We start from the raw sequence: 22,204 nt of genomic DNA, 5'->3' as shown, positions 1-22,204 counted from the left end.
CAAGACAGCTAATCCCATTGTCCCCGGGAACAAAGTACCCATCAAAGGCAAGGCTTTGGGGGACCTAATGGCTCCTGCCATAGAAGAGAATAAAGATTACACTGAAGTCAAGATCTGCTGGGCAGGGCGGTCATGTTAACAGTGCCACATAGCTTAAATGAAAAGACAAGCTCAGAATCCAAATTCTTGGCTCAAGGTATGGTTAGAAAACCCGAGTGTGCCTGGCCAAAATGGCGAAACCCCGTCTCTACTAAAAATACAGAAATTAGTCAGGTGTGGTGGCGGGTGCCTGTAATCCCAGGTACTTGGGAGGCTGAGGCAGGAGAATTGCTTATATCCCGGAGGCGGAGGTTACAGTGAGCTGAGATCACACCACTGCACTCCAGCCTGGGCGACAGAGTGAGACTTTGTCTCAAAAAAAAAAAAAAAACAAAAAAAACACAACTCGAATATGTTATTTTGCAGCTGAGAGAGCAGAAAAAACTGAAAACTTGATCCAATGGTTACAGAATGACCAAGGGGACCCACACCTTAAAAGGTCTTTATTTGGGAAAGAGTGAAATGTGGAGACCAGAGGCTATGAAAATTAGGCTGTGTGGAAAGATAGGGAAGCCTTAGGTACCTAGCCCCTCCCCTCCCCACCACCCTTGCCAGCCAAAGCTTCCTCTTTGTCACCCTGAAGATCCTAGTAGCAGGAACTCCCTTGCGGGCAGTTAGGTGTTCTATGTAGCTGAGGTATGGCCTGCAGCGACGGGTGAGTCTGTTTCTACACTGCTATAAAGAAACATCCAAGGTTGGGTGCGGTGGCTCATGCCTGTAATCCCAGCACTTTGGGAGGCTGAGGTGGGCGGATCACCTGAGGCTTGGAGCACGGGACCAGCCTGACCAACATAATGAAACCCCCTCTCTACTAAAAATACAAAACTAGCTGGGTGTGGTGGTTCACGCCTGTAATCCCAGCTACTTGGGAGGCTGAGGCAGGAGAATAGCTTCAACCCGAGAGGCAGAGGTTGCAAAGAGCCGAGATCACGCCATTGCACTCCAACCTGGGCAACAAGAGCAAATCTCCATCTCAAAAAAACAAATACCGAGACTGGGTAACTTATAAAGAAGTTTAATTGACTCACAGTTCCACACGGCTGGGGAGGCTTCAGGAAACTTACAACCATGCAGGTAGGGGAAAGCAGACACCTTCTCCACAGGACAGTTACGAGGATCTAAGCACGAGAAAGAGGAACTGCCACGCTTTAAAACCATCAGATCTTGTGAGAACTCACTCACTCTCACGAGCACAGCATGGGGGAAACTGCCCCCATGATGCAAGTACCTCCACCTGGTCCATCCCTCAACCCGTGGGGATTGTAATTCGAGATGAGATCTGGGTGGGGACACAAAGCCTAACCATATGGGTGGGACGGATGGCAGTTATTTCCAGGGTGGGCTGTAGCCTCTTCCTCCAACCTACATCTCCTGTTTCCCAAGCTGGTAACCTGGATGCCCTGGGTGACCTAAGAAGCCATGTGCTAAAGATGTCAGGACCTCAGTGGGCCGGGGTTCCCCCTTCCCCATTTCAGTTGAGGGAGGAAGAGCCTTTCAAGAGCGAGAGCTAGCCAGCAGCTAGCATTTCCCTATGTAACACACCCTGTAATGACCCTGCCCCGAAGGAGTCTCCTTATAAGCCCTACCCCTCATTTTCTCCAGAATTAAATGACAAGTCACATCCCCGCAGGCCCCAGGGGCCAAATCTAGGAGGGTACTGAATCATCAAAAAATTCCAGGGGGAAGATACTGAATCACCAAAAGAAACTAAATATTTTGCTAATTGATATTGGCTTACTCACAGTACATGGTTGGCTAAAAAAAATTTTTAATTGATATTGGCAAAAATCTGGGAAGCTGATCTGAGAATGAATTCTGAGGGTGCAGGACGGGCGAGGGAGGAAGGGGATGCTAGATAGGGATGAATGTACCGATATGGAGGATTCCACAGGGACAGCTTGAGAAGCTGGGATTACAGGCGTGAGCCACAGCGATAATGTAGTACTTTCAATGCTGAAATCAGGACAGTGCCAGGCAAACTCGGACAATTGGTCAACCTAGCTGTTAAGTAACTAACTTGCTCTAAATCACAGTTATTAAGCGGCAGGGCCTGTATTCAAATGCAGGTGGGCTGACTTCAGATTCAAATTGTTTGCTTTTGCCAGTGGTTCTCAATCTTGAGCATGCAAACCTGGAGGCCTTGTTAAAATTCAGATAGCCCCATCTTCAGGGTCTCCAATTCAGTAGGTTGGGGTGGCCGAGAATTTGCCTAACCAGCTCCCTGGTGATGCTGAGGCTGCTGGACTGGGAAGACTGGGAACCAACTGAGAAGACCTTTGTATTTGGCTTTCTCACCTCCAGATAAGGACTTTTTAACTTTTATTTTGTGAGACAAGGTCTCAGTCTCTCACTCACGCTGAAATACAGCTTATGATCATGGTTCACTGCAACCTCAAACCCTTGGGCTCAAGCAATCCCCTGCCTCAGCAATATGAATAAACATATTGGAGGCCAGGTGTGAGACTCCACCTCAAAAAAAAAAGTAAAGGAATAGGGCTGGGCACGGTGGCTCACGCCTATAATCCCAGCACTTTGGGAGGCCAAGGTGGGCAGATCATCTGAGGACAGGAGTTCGAGACCACCCTGGCCATCGTGGTGAAACCCCGTCTCTATTAAAAGTACAAAAAAAAAAAAAAAAAAAAAAGCCGGCATGGTGGTGGGCACCTGTAGTCCCAGCCACTCGAAAGCTGAGGCAGGAGAATCGCTTGAACCCAGGAGAAGGAGATTGCAGTGAGCCGAGATCACGCCACTGCACTCCAGCCTGAGCAAGAGCAAGACTCCCTCTCGAAAAAAAAAAAAAAAAGTAAAGAAATAAAACAACGGCTACTCCATAGAGCAGCCCCGAGGGCTGCTGGTTGCTCATTTTTATGGTTATTTATTGATTATATGCTAAAGAAGGGGTGGATTATTCATGCCTCCCCTTTTTAGACCATATAGGGTAACATTCTGGCGTTGCCACGGCATTTGTAAGCTGTCTTGGCGCTGGTGGGAGTGTAGCAGTGAGGACGACCAGAGGTCATTCGCATCACCATCTTGGTTTTGGTGGGTTTTGGCCGCGGCTTCTTTACTGCTTGTGCCGACCTCTCATCTCATCCTGTGACTTAGAATGCCTCAACCGCCTGGGAACACAGCCCAGTAGGTCTCAGCCTCATTTTACCAAGCGCCTACCCAAGATGGAGTTGCTCTGGTTCAAAGGCCTCTAACAGAAGCTAAACACAGGTGGGGGCTTTCAAAGAAGCAGATCCAATGCCCACTGCCCTTCCTCACTACCCTAATAGATGTAGGGCACCATGGACTTTTACAGACTGAGGGACATACTCTGGATGAGAATAGTTTACCCTATCAAGGAAAAGTAAGTTCCCCAGATGAAACGCCACAGATAACAGGCATACTGTAAGTCAGGCTTTGTACGTTTTCCAAAACTCACTACAGGGTTCCCCTTTGAGGTGCAGAATCTTGTATCACAATAATCACGATTCCTTTGCCAAGGCCTTTTGATGTCATGGTCCGTGTTTTTCTCCGGATCGTTGGGCATGCGGAGGCAGAAGGAGAGCCTGGCAGAGTGAATGACAAACGCAAGGGAGGCTGCAGAGGGCAGGGAGTGAGGGCGGCCCAGGGCCCAGCCCGGCGGGAGCCGCGGAAGAGAAGGACCAGCCAGCCAAGGGCGGGCGGCTCCAGAGGAGGCCCGGGACTCCCCAGTTTCCCAGCCTCTTCCACCCCACGCGGATCCCTGCCCCGACGCTGATTCAGGGGGTCAAAGCCTCGGGCGGGGCGGACCGCGGCGGTGACTGGAGGCGCCCCAGTTTCTCTGGGTGTGGCCTGCGGACCCCCTCGGGAGCAGGTCGTCCCGCACCAGTGTCTGCCCCCGGCCCCCAGGGACACCTGCACCCGCCCCACTCACGACGGCGCGTCAGGTCCCCAACCACGCGTGGGGCGGGGTGGGAAGGTCTCGGCTCGGCCGCCCCGCCTGTGCTGTCCCCACCGCCCCCCGGCCTCGGGCAGCGCGCGCCCAGGTCACCCGCCTCCCTCGGGCATGCGCAGGGCGGCCCCTCCGGGGGCGCTGCGGCCGCGGCCCCGGCCAAGGGGCGGGTCCCGGGTCCGGGAGGAAGAGGCGCGGCTGCTGGCTGACCCGGGAACCAGACCGAGCCAGAGAGCGGGCCCTCCCGTCTCCCACCGGGCAGGAAGGCCTGGCGCTCGCAGGCGACCTTGCGCCAGTGCCCGGGCAGGGATCAGGGGGCTCAGCGCCTTCGCGGGAGGTAGAGAGAGCTGGGGGCATCTGTGTGATCACCCCGCGTAGGTCCGCGCTGAGCCAGGACACAGGACAACTGCCCGCGCCCGGTTAGACAGGCAAAGCCCTGGGAAGCAGTGGGAGAGGGAAAGACTGGGCCGGCGCGGGGCCGCATGCCTGTAACCCCAGCACTTTGGGAGGCCCAGGATGGCGGATCGCTTGAGCACAGGAGTTCCAGACCAGCCTGAGCAACATGGTGCAACCCCGTCCCTACAAAAAACACAAAAAATAGCGGGGCGTGGTGGTGCGGAGCTGTGGTTCCAGCTACTTGGGAGGCTGAGGCAGGAGGATCGCTTGAGCCTGGGAGTTCGAGGCTGCAGTGAACCCTGATTGCACCCCTGCACTCCAGCCTGTACGACAAAGCGAGACTGTCTCAAAAAAGAAAAAAATAGGGCTGGGCGCGGTGGCTCACGCCTGTCATCTCAGCACTTTGGGAGGCCGAGGCGGGTGGATCACGAGGTCGGGAGATCAATACCATCCTGGGTAACACGGTGAAACCCCTTCTCTACTAAAAATACAAAAAAAAAAATTAGCCGGGCGTGCTGGCGGGCGTCTGTAGTCCCAGCTACTCGGGAGGCTGAGGCAGGAGAATGGCGTGAACCTGGGAGGCGGAGCTTGCAGTGAGCCGAGATCGTGCCACTGCACTCCAGCCTGGGCGACAGAGCGAGACTCCGTCTCAAAAAAGAAAAAAATAGGGCTGGGCGCGGTGGCTCACGCCTGTCATCCCAGCACTTTGGGAGGCTGAAGTGGGTGGATCACGAGGTCAGGAGTTCGAGACCATCCTGGCCAACGGGGTGAAACCCCGTCTCTACTAAAAATACAAACATTAGCCAGGCGTGGTGGGGGGAACCTGTAGTCCCAGCTGCTCGGGAGGCTGAGGCAGGAGAATCGCTTGAACCCGGGAGGTGGAGGTTGCAGTGAGCTGAGATCGCGCCATTGCACTCCGGCCTGGGTGACAGAGCGAGACTCCGTCTGAAAAAAATAAATTAAAAACATAAAATAAAATAATAGTAAAACAAAATAACATGACATACCGAACATCAGGTTAAAACTGGAAAGTTGGGGCAACGATTCAGGTGCTTGGCCTCTGTCTCCAAATCTGGTTGCAGCTATATACATTGTCTAAATTTTTTTGCCTGTGTTTGCAGCCAGATAAACGTTTGCCTTCCTGTTCCCTCCTGGGGGAGAGAGCTCAATTGACTTTATTTTCATCTCAATGAAAGATCGCATGTATTTTGCACCTCCCTTCCCACCCAGACCTACCTTGTCATAGATGGTGTGCGTGACTGAACACGATCATTTCAGCTCCCGGCCTTGAAATAAAACGCGGGCTTGCCGACGGATGTCTGTAATTATGATATAATTTGAGCCTTGTTGTTTCAGGAAAGTTTTGTCCCTGAATCACCTAAAACAAACAAACAACAAAGGTGGGTTGTGGGGGAAGGAGACCCGTGGTTTCTACATTCATATCTATCTCACTCTATCTACCAGGCGGATTTGCATTTGGGGACATCTGCACCCACCCCGAGTCCCTGGTTCACAAAGGAAACGGTACGTGTAATCTTCTGACTTGACAATGATGTATGGCTCCGGAGAAAAGCACTATTCAGAAATTATCATGGAACAGACACTCCCCCACCCTCTACATTACTTCTTACGTCAAGAAATGCACCGCCGTTTCTCCAGAGGCCGCCAAACTTGCGGCCACCTCATTCTACAAGGAGGCGAGCCAGCCAGACTCATGGTGGAGAGCGAGAGAACGCCATTCCCAGGGGCTTAGAGGTTCTCCTTTGCACAAAGCCTGGGAGTTTTGTTAGTGACTTCAGAGTCAGGGATGGACCAACAACGCCGTCCGATCTAGATGGCATCCTCCTGGTGGGAAATTGCCTTATTTCTCCCTCTTAAGCAACTGATTTGAATTAGGATTTGTTTTTCTTTCTTTCTTTCTTCTTTTTCTTTCTTTCTCTTTCCTTCTTTCTTTCTTCCTGATCTCTCCCTCTTAAGCAACTGATTTGAATTAGTTTTTCTTTTCTTTCTTTTTCCCTTTCTTTTTCCTTCCTTCTTTCCTTCTTTCCCTTCCTTCCTTCTCTCTTTCTTCTGTGTCTTTCTTCTCTCTTTTCTTTTTCTTTCTCTTTCCTTCTGTTCTTCTTTCTTTCTTCCTGATCTCTCCTCTTAAGCAACTGATTTGAATTAGAATTGGTTTTTTCTTTTCTTCTTTCTTTCCTTTCTTCCTTCTTTCTCTCTCTTTCTTTCTTTCCTTCTTCTTTCTTTTTGCATTTGCAGTTAGCTGCTTGTTACTACTTGTCCAAACAGCTGGGGAACCTGGTCGGGCATGGTGGCTCACACCTGTCACCCCAGCACTTTAGTTGGGAATTTCCTGATCTCTCCCTCTTAAGCAACTGATTTGAATTAGAATCTTCCTTCCTTCTTTCTTTCCTTCCTCCCTTTCTTCCTTCCTTCCTCCCTTCCCTCCTTCCTTCCGTCCCTCCCTCTCCTTCCTTCCTCCGTCTCCTTCCTTCCTCCCTCCCTTCCCTCCTTCCTTCCTTCCCTCCCTCTCCTTCCTTCCTCCGTCTCCTTCCTTCCTCCCTCCGTCTCCTTCCTTCCTTCCTCCCTCCCTCTCCTTCTTTCCTCCCTCTCCTTCCTTCCTCCGTCTCCTTCCTTCCTCCCTCCCTCTCCTTCCTTCCTTCCTCCCTCCCTCTCCTTCCTTCCTCCCTCCCTCTCCTTCCTTCCTTCCTCCCTTCCTTACTTCCTCCCTTCCTTCCTTCCGTCCTTCCTCCCTTCCCTCCTTCCTTCCTTCCCTCCCTCTCCTTCCTTCCTCCCTCTCCTTCCTTCCTCCCTCCCTCTCCTTCCTTCCTTCCTTCTTTCCTTCCTTCCTTCCTTCCTTCCCTCCCTCTCCTTCCTTCCTCCCTCTCCTTCCTTCCTTCCTCCCTCCCTCTCCTTCCTTCCTTCCTTCCTTCTTTCCTTCCTTCCTTCCTTCCTCCCTCCCTCCCTCCCTCCCTCTCTCTCTCTTTCTCTCTTTTTTTTTTTCTTTCTGCAGTTGCAGTAAGCTTTTCTGGATTTGCAGAAACTATAGGCCGGCTGTATGCATCCGGCATACAGCTTATGTTATGAACAGTATGTTAGTACTTGTCCAACCTGGCCGGGCATGGTGGCTCACACCTGTCACCACAGCACTTTGGAAGCTGGGAAGGGTGCTTGAGCCTAGGGGTTCCCGACCGGCTGGGCAACATAGTGAGACTCGCCTTCTATGCAAAAAATTAAAAAATTAGCTGGGCATGGTGGTGTACACCGGTAGTCCCAGTGACTCAGGAGGCTAAAATGGGAGGATTGCTTGAGCCCGAGAGGTTGAGGCTGCAGTGAGCTATGATCCTGCCACTGCACTCCAGCCTGGGCAATAGAGCAAGACCCTGTCTCTTAATAATAATAATAATTATTATTATACTTCGCAGGGAATATATTATTACTACTATATTATAAAATATATACCATATTATAATGTATAATATATAATATTATAATATATAAATATATATTATTATGTATTAAATATTATATATCATCATTATATATTAAATACTATATTATAATACATAAATGTTATATAATAATATAATGTAAATGTTATATAAAATATAATAAATATATTAATATAATATATTAATAATATAATTATATATTAATCATATAATCTTTTCTATTATATATTAACATAGTAAATTATGTAATTATATTATGTATATATTAATTATAATATATTAATTAATAATATGCGATTATTATTATTATCTATTGGCCAAAGGCAGTGGCTCACGCCTGTAATCTCAGCACTTTGGGAGGCTGAGGCAGGGGGATCACCTGAGGTCAGGAGTTTGAGACCAGCCTGACCAACATGGAGAAACCCCATCTCTACTAAAAATACAAAATTAGCCGGGAGTGATGGCGCATGCCTGTCATCCCAGCTACTCCAGAGGCTGAGGCAGGAGAATCGCTTGAACCCGGGAAGCAGAGGTTGTGGTGAGCTGAGATCGCTTCCCTGCACTCCAACCTGGGCAACAAGAGCGAAACTCCGTCTCAAAAAACATGTATATACATAATTATATATTAATATAATTATGATTGTAGTAATATCACATAATATATTATATAATTATTTTATTAATTATAGAATTTTTATTACAAATTATATTTATTATAAAATTATTTTATTAATTGTATTATTATATAATTATTTTATTAATTATTATGGAATTTTTGTTACAAATTATATTTATTATAAAATTATTTATTTATTATAAAATTTATTTATAAAATTTATCATAAAATTATTTTATTAATTATATTATATAATTATTTTATTATTATAGAATATTTTGTTATACGTCACATTTATAGAATTATTTTATTAATTATTAAAAATAATATTTTATCAATTATTAAAAATAATATTTTATTATTAAAATAATATTTTATTACTTATTAAAATATTTTATTAATTATTATAAAACAATATTTTTATTAATTATTATAAAACAATATTTTATTAATTATAAAATAATATTTTATTAATTATAAAATAATATTTTATTAATTATAAAATATAATTATATTATTATTATACAAAATAGCAGGGGAAGGCAAGGATATTTAAGGGTGTTTTATGTGGTACAATGAGTCTCCAAAACACACAGCCACCTCCAGGATGCGAAGCTCCCACCTCCAGCCCCCCGGAGTGCCCAGAGCCGCCCTCTTCCTGGACAATTGTCCCACAGACGCCGTGAGAGAGACGGCACCAGCTTCTCCCGATCAAGGCGCCTTCACTTTCTGTAACTCTCTAATCATTCGGAAGATTCCCAAACAGCAGTGTCAGAGGTGTTGGAAATAAAGCAACTCCACTTTCAACAGGGGCTGGGTAAAATGAGGCTGAGACCTTCTGGGCTGCATTCTCAGTTTAAGGGTTTTTTTTTTTCTTTTTTTAAAGACAGAATCTCGCTCTATCACCCAGGCTGGAGTGCAGTGGTGCAATCTCGGCTCCACTGCAGCCTCCACCTCCCGGGTTCAAGCAATTCTCCTGCCTCGGCCTCCTGAGTAGCTGGGATGACAGGCACGTGCCACCACGCCTGGCTAATTTTTGTATTTTTATTACAGACGGGGTTTCACCATGCTGGCCAGGCTGGTCTCGAACTCCTGACCTCGTGATCCACCCACCTTGGCCTCCCAAAGTTCTGGGATTACAGGCGTGCGCCTCCACGCCTGGCTAATTTTGTATTTTTAGTAGAGACGGGGTTTCTCCATGTTGGTCAGGCTGGTCTTGAACTCCTGACCTCGTGATCCACCCACCTTGGCCTCCCAAAGTTCTGGGATTACAGGCATGCGCCTCCATGCCTGGCTAATTTTGTATTTTTAGTAGAGACGGGGTTTCTCCATGTTGGTCAGGCTGGTCTTGAACTCCTGACCTCGTGATCCACCCACCTTTGCCTCCCAAAGTTCTGGGATTACAGGCATGCACCTCCACGCCTGGCTAATTTTGTATTTTTAGTAGAGACGGGGTTTCTCTATGTTGGCCAGGCTGGTCTCGAACTCCCGACCTCAGGTGATCCACCTGCCTTGGCCTCCCAAAGTGCTGGGATGACAGGCAGGTGCCACCACGTCCCGCTAATTTTGTATTTTTAGTACAGACGGGGTTTCTCCATGTTGGTCAGGCTGGTCTCGAACTCCTGACCTCAGGTGATCCACCCGCCTTGGCCTCCGAAAGTGCTGGGATTACAGGCATGAGCCACCACGTCCTGCTAATTTTGTATTTTTAGTACAGATGGGGTTTCGCCATGTTGGTCAGGCTGATCTCGAACTCCCAACCTCAGGTGATCCACCTGCCTCGGCCTCCCCAGGTTAAGGCATTCTAACCTACAGGATGAGAGAGGAGGTTGGCACAAGACACAGGTCATAAAGAGTTGCTGATAAAACAGCTTGCAGTGAAGAAGGCAGCCAAATCCCGCCAAAACCAAGATGGCAACGAAAGTGACCTCAGGTTGTCCTCACCGCACTAATTGTACCTTACACTAATTGTAATTCATTTGCTGCTAAAACACACTCCCACCAGCACCAGGACCGTTTACAGATGTCATAGCCACGCAGGAAGTTACCCTGTATGTCCTAAAAACAGGAGGCAAGAGGCTGGGTGCGGTGGCTCACGCCTATCATCCCAGGCTGGTCTCGAACTCCTGACCTCAGGTCATCCACCCTCTTCAGCCTCCCAAATACCTTGTTTCTTAAAAGGCATCTTTGGGCCCGGGTGCGGTGGCTCAGGCCTGTCATCCCAGGCTGGTCTCGAACTCCTGACCTCAGGTCATCCACCCTCTTCAGCCTCCCAAATACCTTGTTTCTTAAAAGGCATCTTTGGCTGGTCTCGAACTCCTGACCTCGGGCCATCCACCCTCTTCAGCCTCCCAAATATCTTGTTTCTTAAAAGGCATCTTTGGGCCGGGCACGGTGGTTCATGCCTGTCATCCCAGGCTGGTCTCGAACTCCTGACCTCAGGTCATCCACCCTCTTCAGCCTCCCAAATATCTTGTTTAAAAGGCATCTTTGGCTGGTCTCGAACTCCTGACCTCAGGCCATCCACCCTCTTCAGCCTCCCAAATATCTTGTTTCTTAAAAGGCATCTTTGGGCCGGGCACGGTGATTCACACCTGTCATCCCAGGCTGGTCTCGAACTCCTGACCTCAGGTCATCCACCCTCTTCAGCCTCCCAAATATCTTGTTTAAAAGGCATCTTTGGCTGGTCTCGAACTCCTGACCTCAGGCCATCCACCCTCTTCAGCCTCCCAAATATCTTGTTTCTTAAAAGACATCTTTAGGCCGGGCATGGTGGCTCACGCCTGTCATCCCAGCACTTTGGGAGGCCGAGGCGGGCAGATCACGCGGTCAGGAGATTGAGACCAGCCTGGCTAACATGGTGAAACCCCGTCTCTACTAAAAATACAAAAATTTAGCCAGGCATGGTGGCGGGCACCTGTAGTCCCAGCTACTCGGGAGGCTGAGGCAGGAGAATCGCTTGAACCCGGGAGGCAGAGGTTGCGGTGAGCCGAGATCGCGCCACTGCACTCCAGCCTGGGGGACAGAGCAAGACTCTGTCTCAAAAAAACAAACAACCAACAAAAACAGGAGGTATGAATGATCCACCCCTTGTTTAGCATTTCATCAAGAAATAACCATAAAAATGGGCAATCAGCAGGCCTCCCGGCTGCTCTGTCTATGGAGTAGGCATTCTTTTATTCGTCTACTTTCTGTTTCTTTCTTTCTTTTTTTTTTTTTTTTTTTGAGACGGAGTCTCGCTCTGTCACCAGGCTGGAGTGCAGTGGCGCGATCTCAGCTCACTGCAACCTCCGCCTCCTGGGTTCAAGCGATTCTCCTTCCTCAGCCCCCCGAGTAGCTGGGATTACAGGTGCCCACCACCACGCCCGGCTAATGTTTGTATTTTTAATAGAGACGGGGTTTCACCGTGTTGGCCAGGCTGGTCTTGAACTCCTGACCTCCAGTGATCCGCCCGCCTCGGCCTCCCAAAGCAACGGGATGACAGGAGTGAGTCACTGCGCCCGGCTTCTCTACTTTCTTAATAAACTTGCTCTCACTTTGCACTGTGGACTCGCGCTGAATTCTCTTGCGTGAGATCCGAGAACCGTCTCTTGGGGTCTGGATCGGGACTCCTGTCCTGTAACAGAAGCACGTCGGTGTCCTGGCTACAAATGAAACCGCACAGAAAAGGAATCAACCTGTGGGCTGAAACCCAGATCCTGAGATTCCGACGGCTGCTTCCCTGAGGACAAACACACCCTGACAGTCAGATGCTTGCTCCTTCCCCGCTGGAGATAAAGGAAGAGGGAAGAGATTTCCCCCAGCCCTCCTTGTCTTGCAGAGTTCCTTTTTCCATTCTTTTCAAATGCATGTAAGTGTCTTAAATGGATGAATGAGCCTTTTGCCTGTCGGGCGGCCGGAATGTCTCCTCCAGGACCTGGGAACCACCTCTTTGAAATGTGATCTTCAAAGAGAAGAAAGAAAAGAATGCTTCACCTCCCAGTTTCTAGGAAGGATCAGGGTCAGACCTCAACCGTTTTTGCAAATTCACGTCCAGTCCCCAACACATGAGAAATTAGTTATATTTGTCTTGAGAACATGAATGGGACAGGGTTTTTTTGTGTGTTCAACTCCCCAAAAAGGCGACATTCTGTCTCTCTTTGCACCTCTTCCTGGCTCAGCTGTAATGTGCATCTCTTTTTGGTTTCATAAGATTTAAATAATAAAACTGGGGCCGGGCATGGTGGCTCACGCCTGTAATCCCAGCCCTTTGGGAGGCCGAGGCGGGTGGATCATCTGAGGTCAGGAGTTCGAGACCAGCCTGGCCAACATGGCAAAACCCCATCTTTACTAAATACAAAAAATTAGCTGGCTGTGGCGGTGAGCTCCTGTAATCTCAGCTACTCAAGAGGCTGAGGCAGGAGAATCGCTTGAACACGGGAAGTGGAGGTTGCAGTGAGCTGAGATCGCGCCACTGCAGTCCAGCCTGGGAGACAGAGAGCAAGACTCTCTCAAATAATAATAATAATAATACAACGTATAAGTGAGTAAGCCAAAGCTTGACTTTTCCCTGCCTTCCATCCTATTCCTAGAAAAGATAGCTCCTAAGATTGGAAAAAAAAAAAAAAAGAAAGAAAGAAAGAGAGAAAACAAGCTACATACCTCCCTCAGAAGGAATTTCCGTATGGACGAAGGACACACAGCACTGAAAGGCATCCCTGTGCTCACCAAGATAAATGTATATCTGATTGTCTTGTTTGGAAAAGGCTCATCACAAACTCAAAACATCGTCAGGTGCAGTGGCTCACACCTGTAATCCCAGCACTTTGACAGGGTGAGGTGGGAGGGTCACCTGAGGTCAGGAGTTCGAGACCAGCCTGGCCAATATGGTGAAACCCCGTCTCTACTAAAAATACAAAAATTAGTCGGGTGTGGTGGCAGGTGCCTGTAATCCCAGCTACTCAGGAGGCTGAGGCAGGAGAATCGCTTGAACCCGGGAGGTGGAGCTTGCAGTGAGCCGAGATCACGCCACTGCTCTCCAGCCTGGGCGACAAAGCAAGACTCCGTCTCAAAACAAAATAAAAAAGGAACTCAAAAGAATGCAACTATTTATGTTGTACCTACCTATGACCTGGAAGCCCCCTGCCCACTTCTAATTGTCCCGCCTTTTTTGAGACAGCATTTTTCTCTTGTCACCCAGGCTGGAGTGCAACGGTGCCGTCTTGGCTCACTGCAACCTCCACCTCTCGGGTTGAAGTGATTCTCCCACCTCAGCCTCTTGAGTAGCTGGGATTGTAGCAGGACGAGACAGACAAAACCTCTCAGACACCGAGTTGTAGAAGGAAGGGCTTTATTCAGCTGGGAGCATCAGCAAGCTACTGCCTTAAAATCTGAGCTCTCCGAATGCACAATTTCTGTCCCTTTTAAGGGTTCACTACACTCAAGATTTCACATGAAAGGGTCATGATTGATTTGAGCAGGCAAGGGGGTATGTGATGGGCTGCATGCACCTGTGGTCAGAAAGAAACAGAACAGGGCAGGGAGTTTCACGGTGTTCTTCTATACAATGTCTGGAATCTATGAATAACATCGGTTTCCAAGTTATGAATTGATTTTTAACTACTGGGTTTAGGCCAGGCAGGCCCAGGCTTGGTTTCGGGCCTGGCACCGGGGTGTCTGTCTTTGGTTTTACTTCCTTGTTGTTTCTTCTTAAAACAGGTACTGAGTATAAAACAAAATAAAACAATATGAGAGGGTCTCTCTGTTCCCTCAGGATGACAGGCGCCCATCACCCCACCTGGCTAATTTTTTGTATTTTTAGAAGAGACGGGGTTTCGCCATGTTGGCCAGGCTGGTGTCGAACTCCTGACCTCAGGCAATCCACCTGCCTCAGCCTCCCAAAGTGCTGCGATTACAGGCGTGAACCACCATGACTTGCCCAATTTTCTTTGTTTTCTACCTTTCCAGAGTGGCTTTCTGGGTTGGTGAAGAGGTTCACGCTGGTAATCCTAGAACTTTAGGAAACTGAGGTGGGAAGATCACTTGAGGCCAGATGTTCAAGGCCAGCCTGGCCAACATAGCAAGACCTCATCTCTACCAAAAACAAAAAATTTGTTTTAATTAGTCAGGAGTGGTGGCGTGCACGTGTGATCCCAGGTACTTGGGAGGCTGAGGCAGCAGGATCAGTTGAGCCCAGGAGTACGAGGCTGCAGTGAGCTAAGATTGCACCACGGTACTCCAGCCTGGGCGACAAAGCCCATATTTCTAATAAAAATAAATAAATGTATTAAAGGAGACTGGCTTCTATTTAACGCTATTTCTAGAATTAAATTCTATTTAATGCTCTTCCTTGAATTTAATTCCATTTAATTCTATTTCCAGAATTTAATTCTACTTAATGCTACCTCTATTTTCTACTTAATCTATTGTAAAAGAGTTCGGTTAAGCTCACAGGTGAATTCCATGTCAGTGAGAGCCAGACCCCAACCTCACACTGAATCCCCATTCTCAGCAGGTGTCTACATATCCTCCTCCACAGGCTGATCTCATAGCTCCCCCTAGCAGAGCCCTAGGAAGGTCCTTCAGGGGCAGAACCCCCGCCCCCACGGCTTCCCGATGCCCCCTGGATTGGATGCATGGGGCTGCTGTGCCACTGAAGACGTATTCCTCCTCCTTCGAGACCCCGTGAGTTACAATTTCTCTGCCGAATAAGCTCAGCCACACCCTCCCCACATCGAATTTTAAAGTTGAACCCTTTGCTCACCTCCCTCCCCCAAGAATCTCCTCCCCACTGACATTAAAATTCACCTTAATCAAAAACCACCTAAATTCAAAGGATGTTGGCCTCATGGCAAAGGTCAGCAAGACCATAAACCACCAATAACATCTCCGACCAGAAACATTCCAAACTCCTCACCGACCAGAAGACAGGCCAGCCCCAAGGTAAACCCTCTCCAGCTGCCAGGACGATGCCAGACCCAGATAAACCCACTCTGGCTGCCAGGATGATGCCAGACCCAAGATAATCCCCCTCCCGCTGCCAGGAGGATGCCAGACCCAAGATAACCCCCCTCCGGCTGGAAAAATATCAGCACCAAGATGACCTGCCCTCTGCCCACAGACAATTCCAACCCTGCCATAAACTTCTCCCCCACACAGAAACATTCCAAGCTTGGGATAAGCCGCCTCACCCTAAAACCAATATATATTCTTAGTCTGTAAGAGAAAAATCGGTCAGAAGCCCATCTCAGCTTTATTTTCTCTAAAGTAAATCTGTCGTTAACTGTTAAGCTGAATTTTAAGTGTCTTTCCTCTTTCTTTAACTCTTACACCCACGTACCTGTCCCCTTCCCCCCCCCTTTTTATTTTTAGTTTTATTTTTTATTTTAGATGGAGTCTCACTCTGTCGCCCAGGCTGGAGTGCAGGGGCGCGATCTCGGCTCACTGCAGCCTCCGCCTCCCGGGTTCACACCATTCTCCCGCCTCAGCCTCCCAAGTAGCTGGGACTACAGGCGCCTGCCACCATGCCTGGCTAATTTTTGTATTTTTAGTAGAGACGGGGTTTCACCACGTTGGCCAGGCTGGTCTTGATCTCCTGACCTCGTGATGCACCCGCCTTGGCCTCCCAAATTGCTGGGATTACAGGCGTGAGCCACCGCGCCCAGCTCCCCCTTCCCTTTTATCTCCCAGAATTCTTTCTCCCTCCCAGGGTGACCCCCTCAGGCTGCTACTGGCCTGAAGCTGTTCCCAAAGCTGTTCCCAAAACCTACACTCCTCAGGGAACCTCCAAGTAGAAGCAGCAGGAATGACCTCAGAGGAATTTCATCGAAGGCACCCTCATGTAGCTGGACCCCTGAGCACAGTGGGGTATGGGACACACTGAATGGAGTTTTCCCCACAAATTCGTCCATGAACGCCCAAACCCCCAGGACCTCAGAATGTGACCTTATTTGGAAATAGGATTGTTGGAGACAGACCGCTTTTAAAGACGTGATTAAGGTAAAATGAGGTCACTACGGTGGGCCCTGATCCAATAGGACCGGGGTCCTTATAAGAGGAGGAGGTGAGGACACAGACACACACAGAGGGACGACCCTGTGAGGACACAGGGAGAAGACGGCGTCTCCAAGCCCAGGAGAGCGGCCTCAGGAGGAACTAGCCCTGCCCATACCTGGATCTCAGACTTCCAACCTGCAGGACTGTGGGAGAATCAATGTCTGTTGTTTCTAAGCCACCCGGGCTGGGGGACTTTGCTATGGAGGCCCCAGCAGACTCATATAGGGTACAAATCAATGGTGGTCATCTGTTGGATACACATTAAAATTGCCTTTTTTTTCTTTTCTGTTTGTTTGGAAAATACAGTGAGACCTCATCTCTATGAAAAACAGATGGAAATCCACATGCATGAGAAGGAACATGTTACGACCACACCAACAAATCTCAAAACATGTTTCGCGTAGAAAGAAGCTACCTGTAAAGACGGGTACTTAACGTTTATTAGAAGTTCTCCAACAGGCCAAACTCACCTAACCTGTTAAAGGGCTGAGTGAGGCCGGGTGCGGTGGCTCACACCTGTCATCCCAGCACTTTGGAAGACTGAGGCGGGCGGATCACAAGTTCAGGAGTTCGAGACCAGCCTGACCAACATGGTGAAACCCCATCTCTACGAAAAAAAATATAAAAATTAGCCAGGCGTGGTGGCGGACGCCTGTAGTCCCAGCTACTCGGGAGGCTGAGGCAGGAGAATGGCATGAACCCGGGAGGCAGAGGTTGCAGTGAGCCAAGATTGCGCCACTGCAGCCCAGACTGGGTGACAGACCGAGACTCTGTCTCTAAATAAATAAATACATAAATACATAAATAAAATAAAATAAAATATAGAAGGCTGAGTGATCCCGGGAGGGGAGTGGCCCAGAGGAGCTGATGAGCTTTAATTTCCTGACCTGGGTGGGTTTGAGGGGTTGTAAAAATTCACAGAGCTTTGCAGTTATCACTGGAATACTTTTCTGTGTGTATTTTATTCTTCTGTCAAGAGTTCACTTTATTTATTTTTCGTTTTTCGTTTCGAGATGGAGTCTTGCTTTGTCACCCAGGCTGGAGTGCAGTGGTGCGATTTTGGCTCACTGCAGCCTCCGCCTCCCGGGTTAACGCCATTCTCCTGCCTCAGCCTCCCAAGTAGCTGGGAGTACAGGTGCCCACCACCATGCCCGGCTAGTTTTTGTATTTTTAGTAGAGACCGGGTTTCTCCGTATTGGTCAGGCTGGTCTTGAACTCCTGACCTTAAGTGATCCACCCACCTTGGTCTCCCAAAGTGCAGGGATTAATAGGCATGAGCCACTGTGCCCGGCCAAGAGTTCACATTAAAAAAAAATTCACAATCCCAGCACTTTGGGAGGCTGAGGCAGGTGGATCACTTGAGGTCAGGAGATGGAGACCATGCTGGCTAACACGGTGAAACCCCATCTCTACTAAAAATACAAATACAAAAAATTAGCCGGGTGTGGTGGTGGGCACCTGTAGTCCCAGCTACTCGGGAGGCCGAGGCAGGAGAATGGCGTGAACCCGGGAGGTGGAGCTTGCAGTGAGCTGAGATCGCGCCACTGCACTCCAGCCTAGGTGACAGAGCGAGAGTCCGTCTCAAAAAAGAAATTCACAATCAACTGGCTGCAGTGGCTCACGCCTGTTATCCCAGCACTTTGGGAGGCCGAGGCAGGCAGATCATGAGGCCAGGAGTTCAAGACCAGCCTGGCCAACATGGTGAAACCCTGTCTCTACTAAAAATACAAAAAATTAGCTAGGCATGGTGGCGGGTGCCTGTAGTCCCAGCTACTCAGGAGGCTGAGGCAGGAGAATCGCTTGAACCCGGGAGGCAGAGGTTACAGTGAGCCGAGATCGCACCACTGCACTCCAGCCTGGGTGACAGAGCAAGACTCTGTCTCAAAATAAATAAATAAATAAAATAAAATTTAAGAAACAGATAAATAAGTGACTAGAGCCCCTCCTGGTTTCAGCTCATCTCCAAAGATGACCAAAGGAGGGATGAGTTATTTTCCCACCATGGTCCTCAGAGACCCCTCTCCTGCACCACAGGGACTCCAGAAGTCAGGGCTTGGTTTCCCGCTGTTCTCACCAAAAATAACCCGATCCCCTAACCTCCCTTTGAAATACCGGAAAAAAAAAATCAGGACGGCTCACGGAGGCAACACTGCTACACAGATAATCTTCTTTGGAGCGAGGATGAATTTTAAATGATCACAAGAAAAAGAGATGCCAGGCACACCCCGTGGCCCCCCTGGGATCACCAAAAATCTGGTACTGGGGGATCGCCACCGTCTCAGGAAGGGGGCTGCAAGCATCCCAGGCAGGAGGGGACGGAGAGTGATGAGCTTTGCACTGATGGAAATAAAAATAGAACACTGCGTTACGGACAGAATGACAAGTTAAATGACAAGCATTTAACCGTCTCTGTGCGCAGAAATGCGGACGGCTGCAGAAATGCAAGAGGATTTTCTCCTGCTGCCTCCAAGTGAATGAGGGCCTGGGGACCATCCTGTACCCGTCTGCCTGTGCTCCGGAAGGCTGGATGCTTCGGGAAGGAGGCCAGGAGGCAGGACCGGCCGGCCGCCCTGCGGACGTCCAGCCAGCCGGAGACCGGTCTGCACCTGTCACAGGTGAGCAGCATTTCTTAGCACAGGCAGACGGGGTTTCACCTGTAATGCCCAACCTCGTTTTTACTAACCCTGTTTTTAGACTCTCCCTTTTCCTTCAATCACCTAGCCTTGTTTCCACCTGAATGGACTCACCCTTAGCTAAGAGAACCAGACAGACTCCATCTTGGCTCTTTCACTGGCAGCCCCTTCCTCAAGGACTTGACTCGTGCAAGCTGACTCCCAGCACATCCAAGAATGCAATTAACCGATAAGATACTGTGGCAAGCTATATCCGCAGTTCCCAGGAATTCGTCTGATTGATAATGCCCAAAGCCCCACGTCTTTCACCTTGTAATAGTCTTAAAGCCCCTGCATCTGGAACTGTTTACTTTCCTGTAACCATTTATCCTTTTAACTTTTTTGCCTACTTTATTTCTGTAAAATGGTTTTCACTAGACCCCCCTCCCCTTTCTAAACCAAAGTATAAAAAAAAATCTAGCCCCTTCTTCGGGGCCGAGAGAACTTTGAGCGTTAGCCGTCTCTTGGCTGCCAGCTAAATAAACGGACTCTTAATTCGTCTCAAAGTGTGGCGTTTTCTCTAACTCGCTCACGTACAACACGGGAACATCCTTTACCCAACTGATGCCTGTGCAGATGTCACTAACAAATGCTGCTCACCTGTGACAGGTGCAGACCGGTCTCCGGCTGGCTGGACATCTGGACATCTGGACGTCTGGAGGGCGGCCGGCCGGTCCTGCCTCCTGACCTCCTTCCCCAAGCATCCAGCCTTCCGGAGCTTCTCCGTGCCCTCCCCTTCCTTCTTTCTTTCCTCCTGTACATTGCCTAGAAATCGCCAGAAAGCTGCCACCGCATCTACAGAAACAAAAACATTATCTTCGGGAGCACGCTGGGTGCGTTTAAACCAACCCCACTGCCTTCTTCTAAAGTGGGATCTGGAAGGAATGCTGAAGGATCTGGAAGGAATGCTCAGCATCCTATGGATTTTTTTTTTTTTTTTTTTTGGCTCCTTTTCCTTCTAAGATGACAGTGAGGCTGTTAAGCATAATAATTGTCCCTGAGTGAGTCAGCCTCATTGTTCCACTTTTGCCTCCAAGGCAGGCTCTCCGCCCCCCACCCCCCGCAGAGGTCAGGGGTCACCTGCTAAATCATGCAATATCCCCGAATCCCAGGTGAATGAGGCCGTTCACAAACTGCTGCTAATGATTAAACCAGCCCGGCATGAAACGCGGGCTCTAAATTGCGATTATTTGAATGATGGATGGCGTGTCTAATGAGACCATTATTGCCACCAGTGACCTTCTGGGCTGAAGACCGTTTCAATACAAGCAACACCTCTCACACGGCCGGTGTGATGGCCGTGTGCACCTGTGTGTGCGTGCCCGCGTGTGCACGTGTGTGTGTGTGAGATGCGTGCACCTGTGTGTGTCCTCTCTCTCTCTAGAGCTTGTCTCTGATTCTTTGAACTGCCACACAGGCAATGCCACCCTCACTGGATGGGTCATCCGAGCAGTCCCCTTAGTGAGACCATTTTCGTACACCTGGGCTGAAAATGCCCCATGCATAAAATACTCATGGGGTTAAACTTGAGTTCCCGTGCGTGCGTGTCCTCGTCCTCCATGGCAGGGAAAAAGAAAAAGGAACAGGAGACTAAAGGGGTGTCTCCGGGAAGCCACTCACACATGCAGATGTAATTAAGTTGAGGATCTTGAGCTGAGATCATCCTGGATTAGAGTGGGCTCCAAATGCAATGACAGGTCCTCGTCCTCCATGGTAGGGAAAAATAAAAAGGAACAGGAGAGAAAGGGGCTGTCTCCGTGAAGCCACCCACACATGCAAAAGTCGCTGGAAGCAATTTGTAGGAAGCTGTGCAGATGAACCTACTGGTGGCCAAAGCCGACGCTGAAAGACGAGCTCAGGGGAGGTTCTCTGGAGTGAAAGGAAGCCGTCTGCACCCAGGTGGTCTCCGAGATGGCCTCAGTGCACATCAACAAGGATGAGAGCACATGACAAGCCCCACCCCACCCAACCCGGTGACCCCCACAGACCCACGGCTCAGCTGGACTTTGACACAGGGCCCTGCGCCAGGGCTGCCCTGGATAGGACCCACGGGGGTCTTTGTGTCCTACGAGATTGAGATGTGGCCCATCACAGCCACAGCCACGTTAGGCTGCAAGGGGAGGGACACAGAAGCCGTCAGAGCTCAGAAAGCAGGAAGCCATCTGCGCAGGCAAGAGCCACGGCGGGTCCCCATCCAGGATACACGGGCACCTCTGGGGGTCGGGACGTGCTCGTCTGGCTGAAACGGAACATCTTGTGATTCAAGCAAACCAGCCTCCAAGAAACAGCAGGAGTCCCTGGCGGTGGGTACACACCTCTGTGGCAGTGCCACATCGGACCTAGTCCCAGCCCTTCTCACCTGTCCAGGCTCCAGGGTCCCAGAGGGAGGCAGAAGACCCAGCAGATGCTGAGATGCGGCCCTTGGACTCACATTCCAGAACTATCAGGGGCTTTGGACACCAACGTCCCCTTCAGTGAAACCATTGCTCCAGGAGTCTCCTCTGGTGGCCACGACAAACTGCCACAAACCAGGAGCCTTAAAAATTCACAAATTCATCCTCTGCCACTCATGGACAGCGGGAGTCTGAGGTCCAGGTGTCTCAGAGCCACGGTCTCTTCCAGCTCCTGTCTCCACGTGGCCTTCTCCTCTGTGTCGGTGTCTCCTCTTCTGTCTCTTAGAAGGACACCTGTCATTGCATTTGGAGACCATCCAGGATGATCTCACCTCAAGATCCTCAACTTAATTACATCTGCAAAGACCTTATTTCTAAATGAGATTCTATTCACAAGTTTATGGATGAGAACATGGACATATCTTTTGGAGGTCATGATCCAAGCCATTACAATTGTGTTTTGTTCCTCCTGGAGGCTCTAGGGGAGGGTCCTTCCTGCCTCTCCCAGCTCCTGGGGGCTCCAGGCATCCCTGGGCTTGTGGCCGCATCACTCCAGTCTCTGCCTCTGTCTCCACGTGGCCTTCTCCTCTGTGTCTCTGTCTCCTCTTCTGTCGCTTAGAAAGACA

The 22,204-nt window shown here is 49.4% G+C and overlaps 1 long non-coding RNA gene across 2 annotated transcripts; it reads right to left on the bottom strand.

Annotated features, from left to right (window-relative positions):
* Window positions 1-2,722: 2,722 nt before the first annotated feature.
* On the bottom strand, window positions 2,723-20,927 carry LOC129527697 (uncharacterized). 2 transcript variants are annotated; one of them, XR_008672735.2, is made up of 4 exons: window positions 20,806-20,927; window positions 19,786-19,980; window positions 5,651-5,792; window positions 2,723-5,359 (listed from the first exon to the last, which is right to left on the bottom strand). It is a non-coding gene; the product is annotated as an uncharacterized lncRNA (long non-coding RNA). The 2 variants fall into 2 exon arrangements; XR_008672734.2 differs by lacking the exon at window positions 20,806-20,927 and having other exon boundaries at window positions 19,786-20,093.
* Between the last annotated feature and the right edge of the window lie 1,277 nt (window positions 20,928-22,204).

The sequence above is a fragment of the Gorilla gorilla genome, chromosome 18 (assembly GCF_029281585.2).
Source record: "Gorilla gorilla gorilla isolate KB3781 chromosome 18, NHGRI_mGorGor1-v2.1_pri, whole genome shotgun sequence".
NCBI classification, from domain to species: Eukaryota; Metazoa; Chordata; class Mammalia; order Primates; family Hominidae; genus Gorilla; species Gorilla gorilla.
The sequence above is the reverse complement of the archived record's forward strand: the minus strand, read 5'-3'. Positions and strand labels throughout refer to the sequence as shown.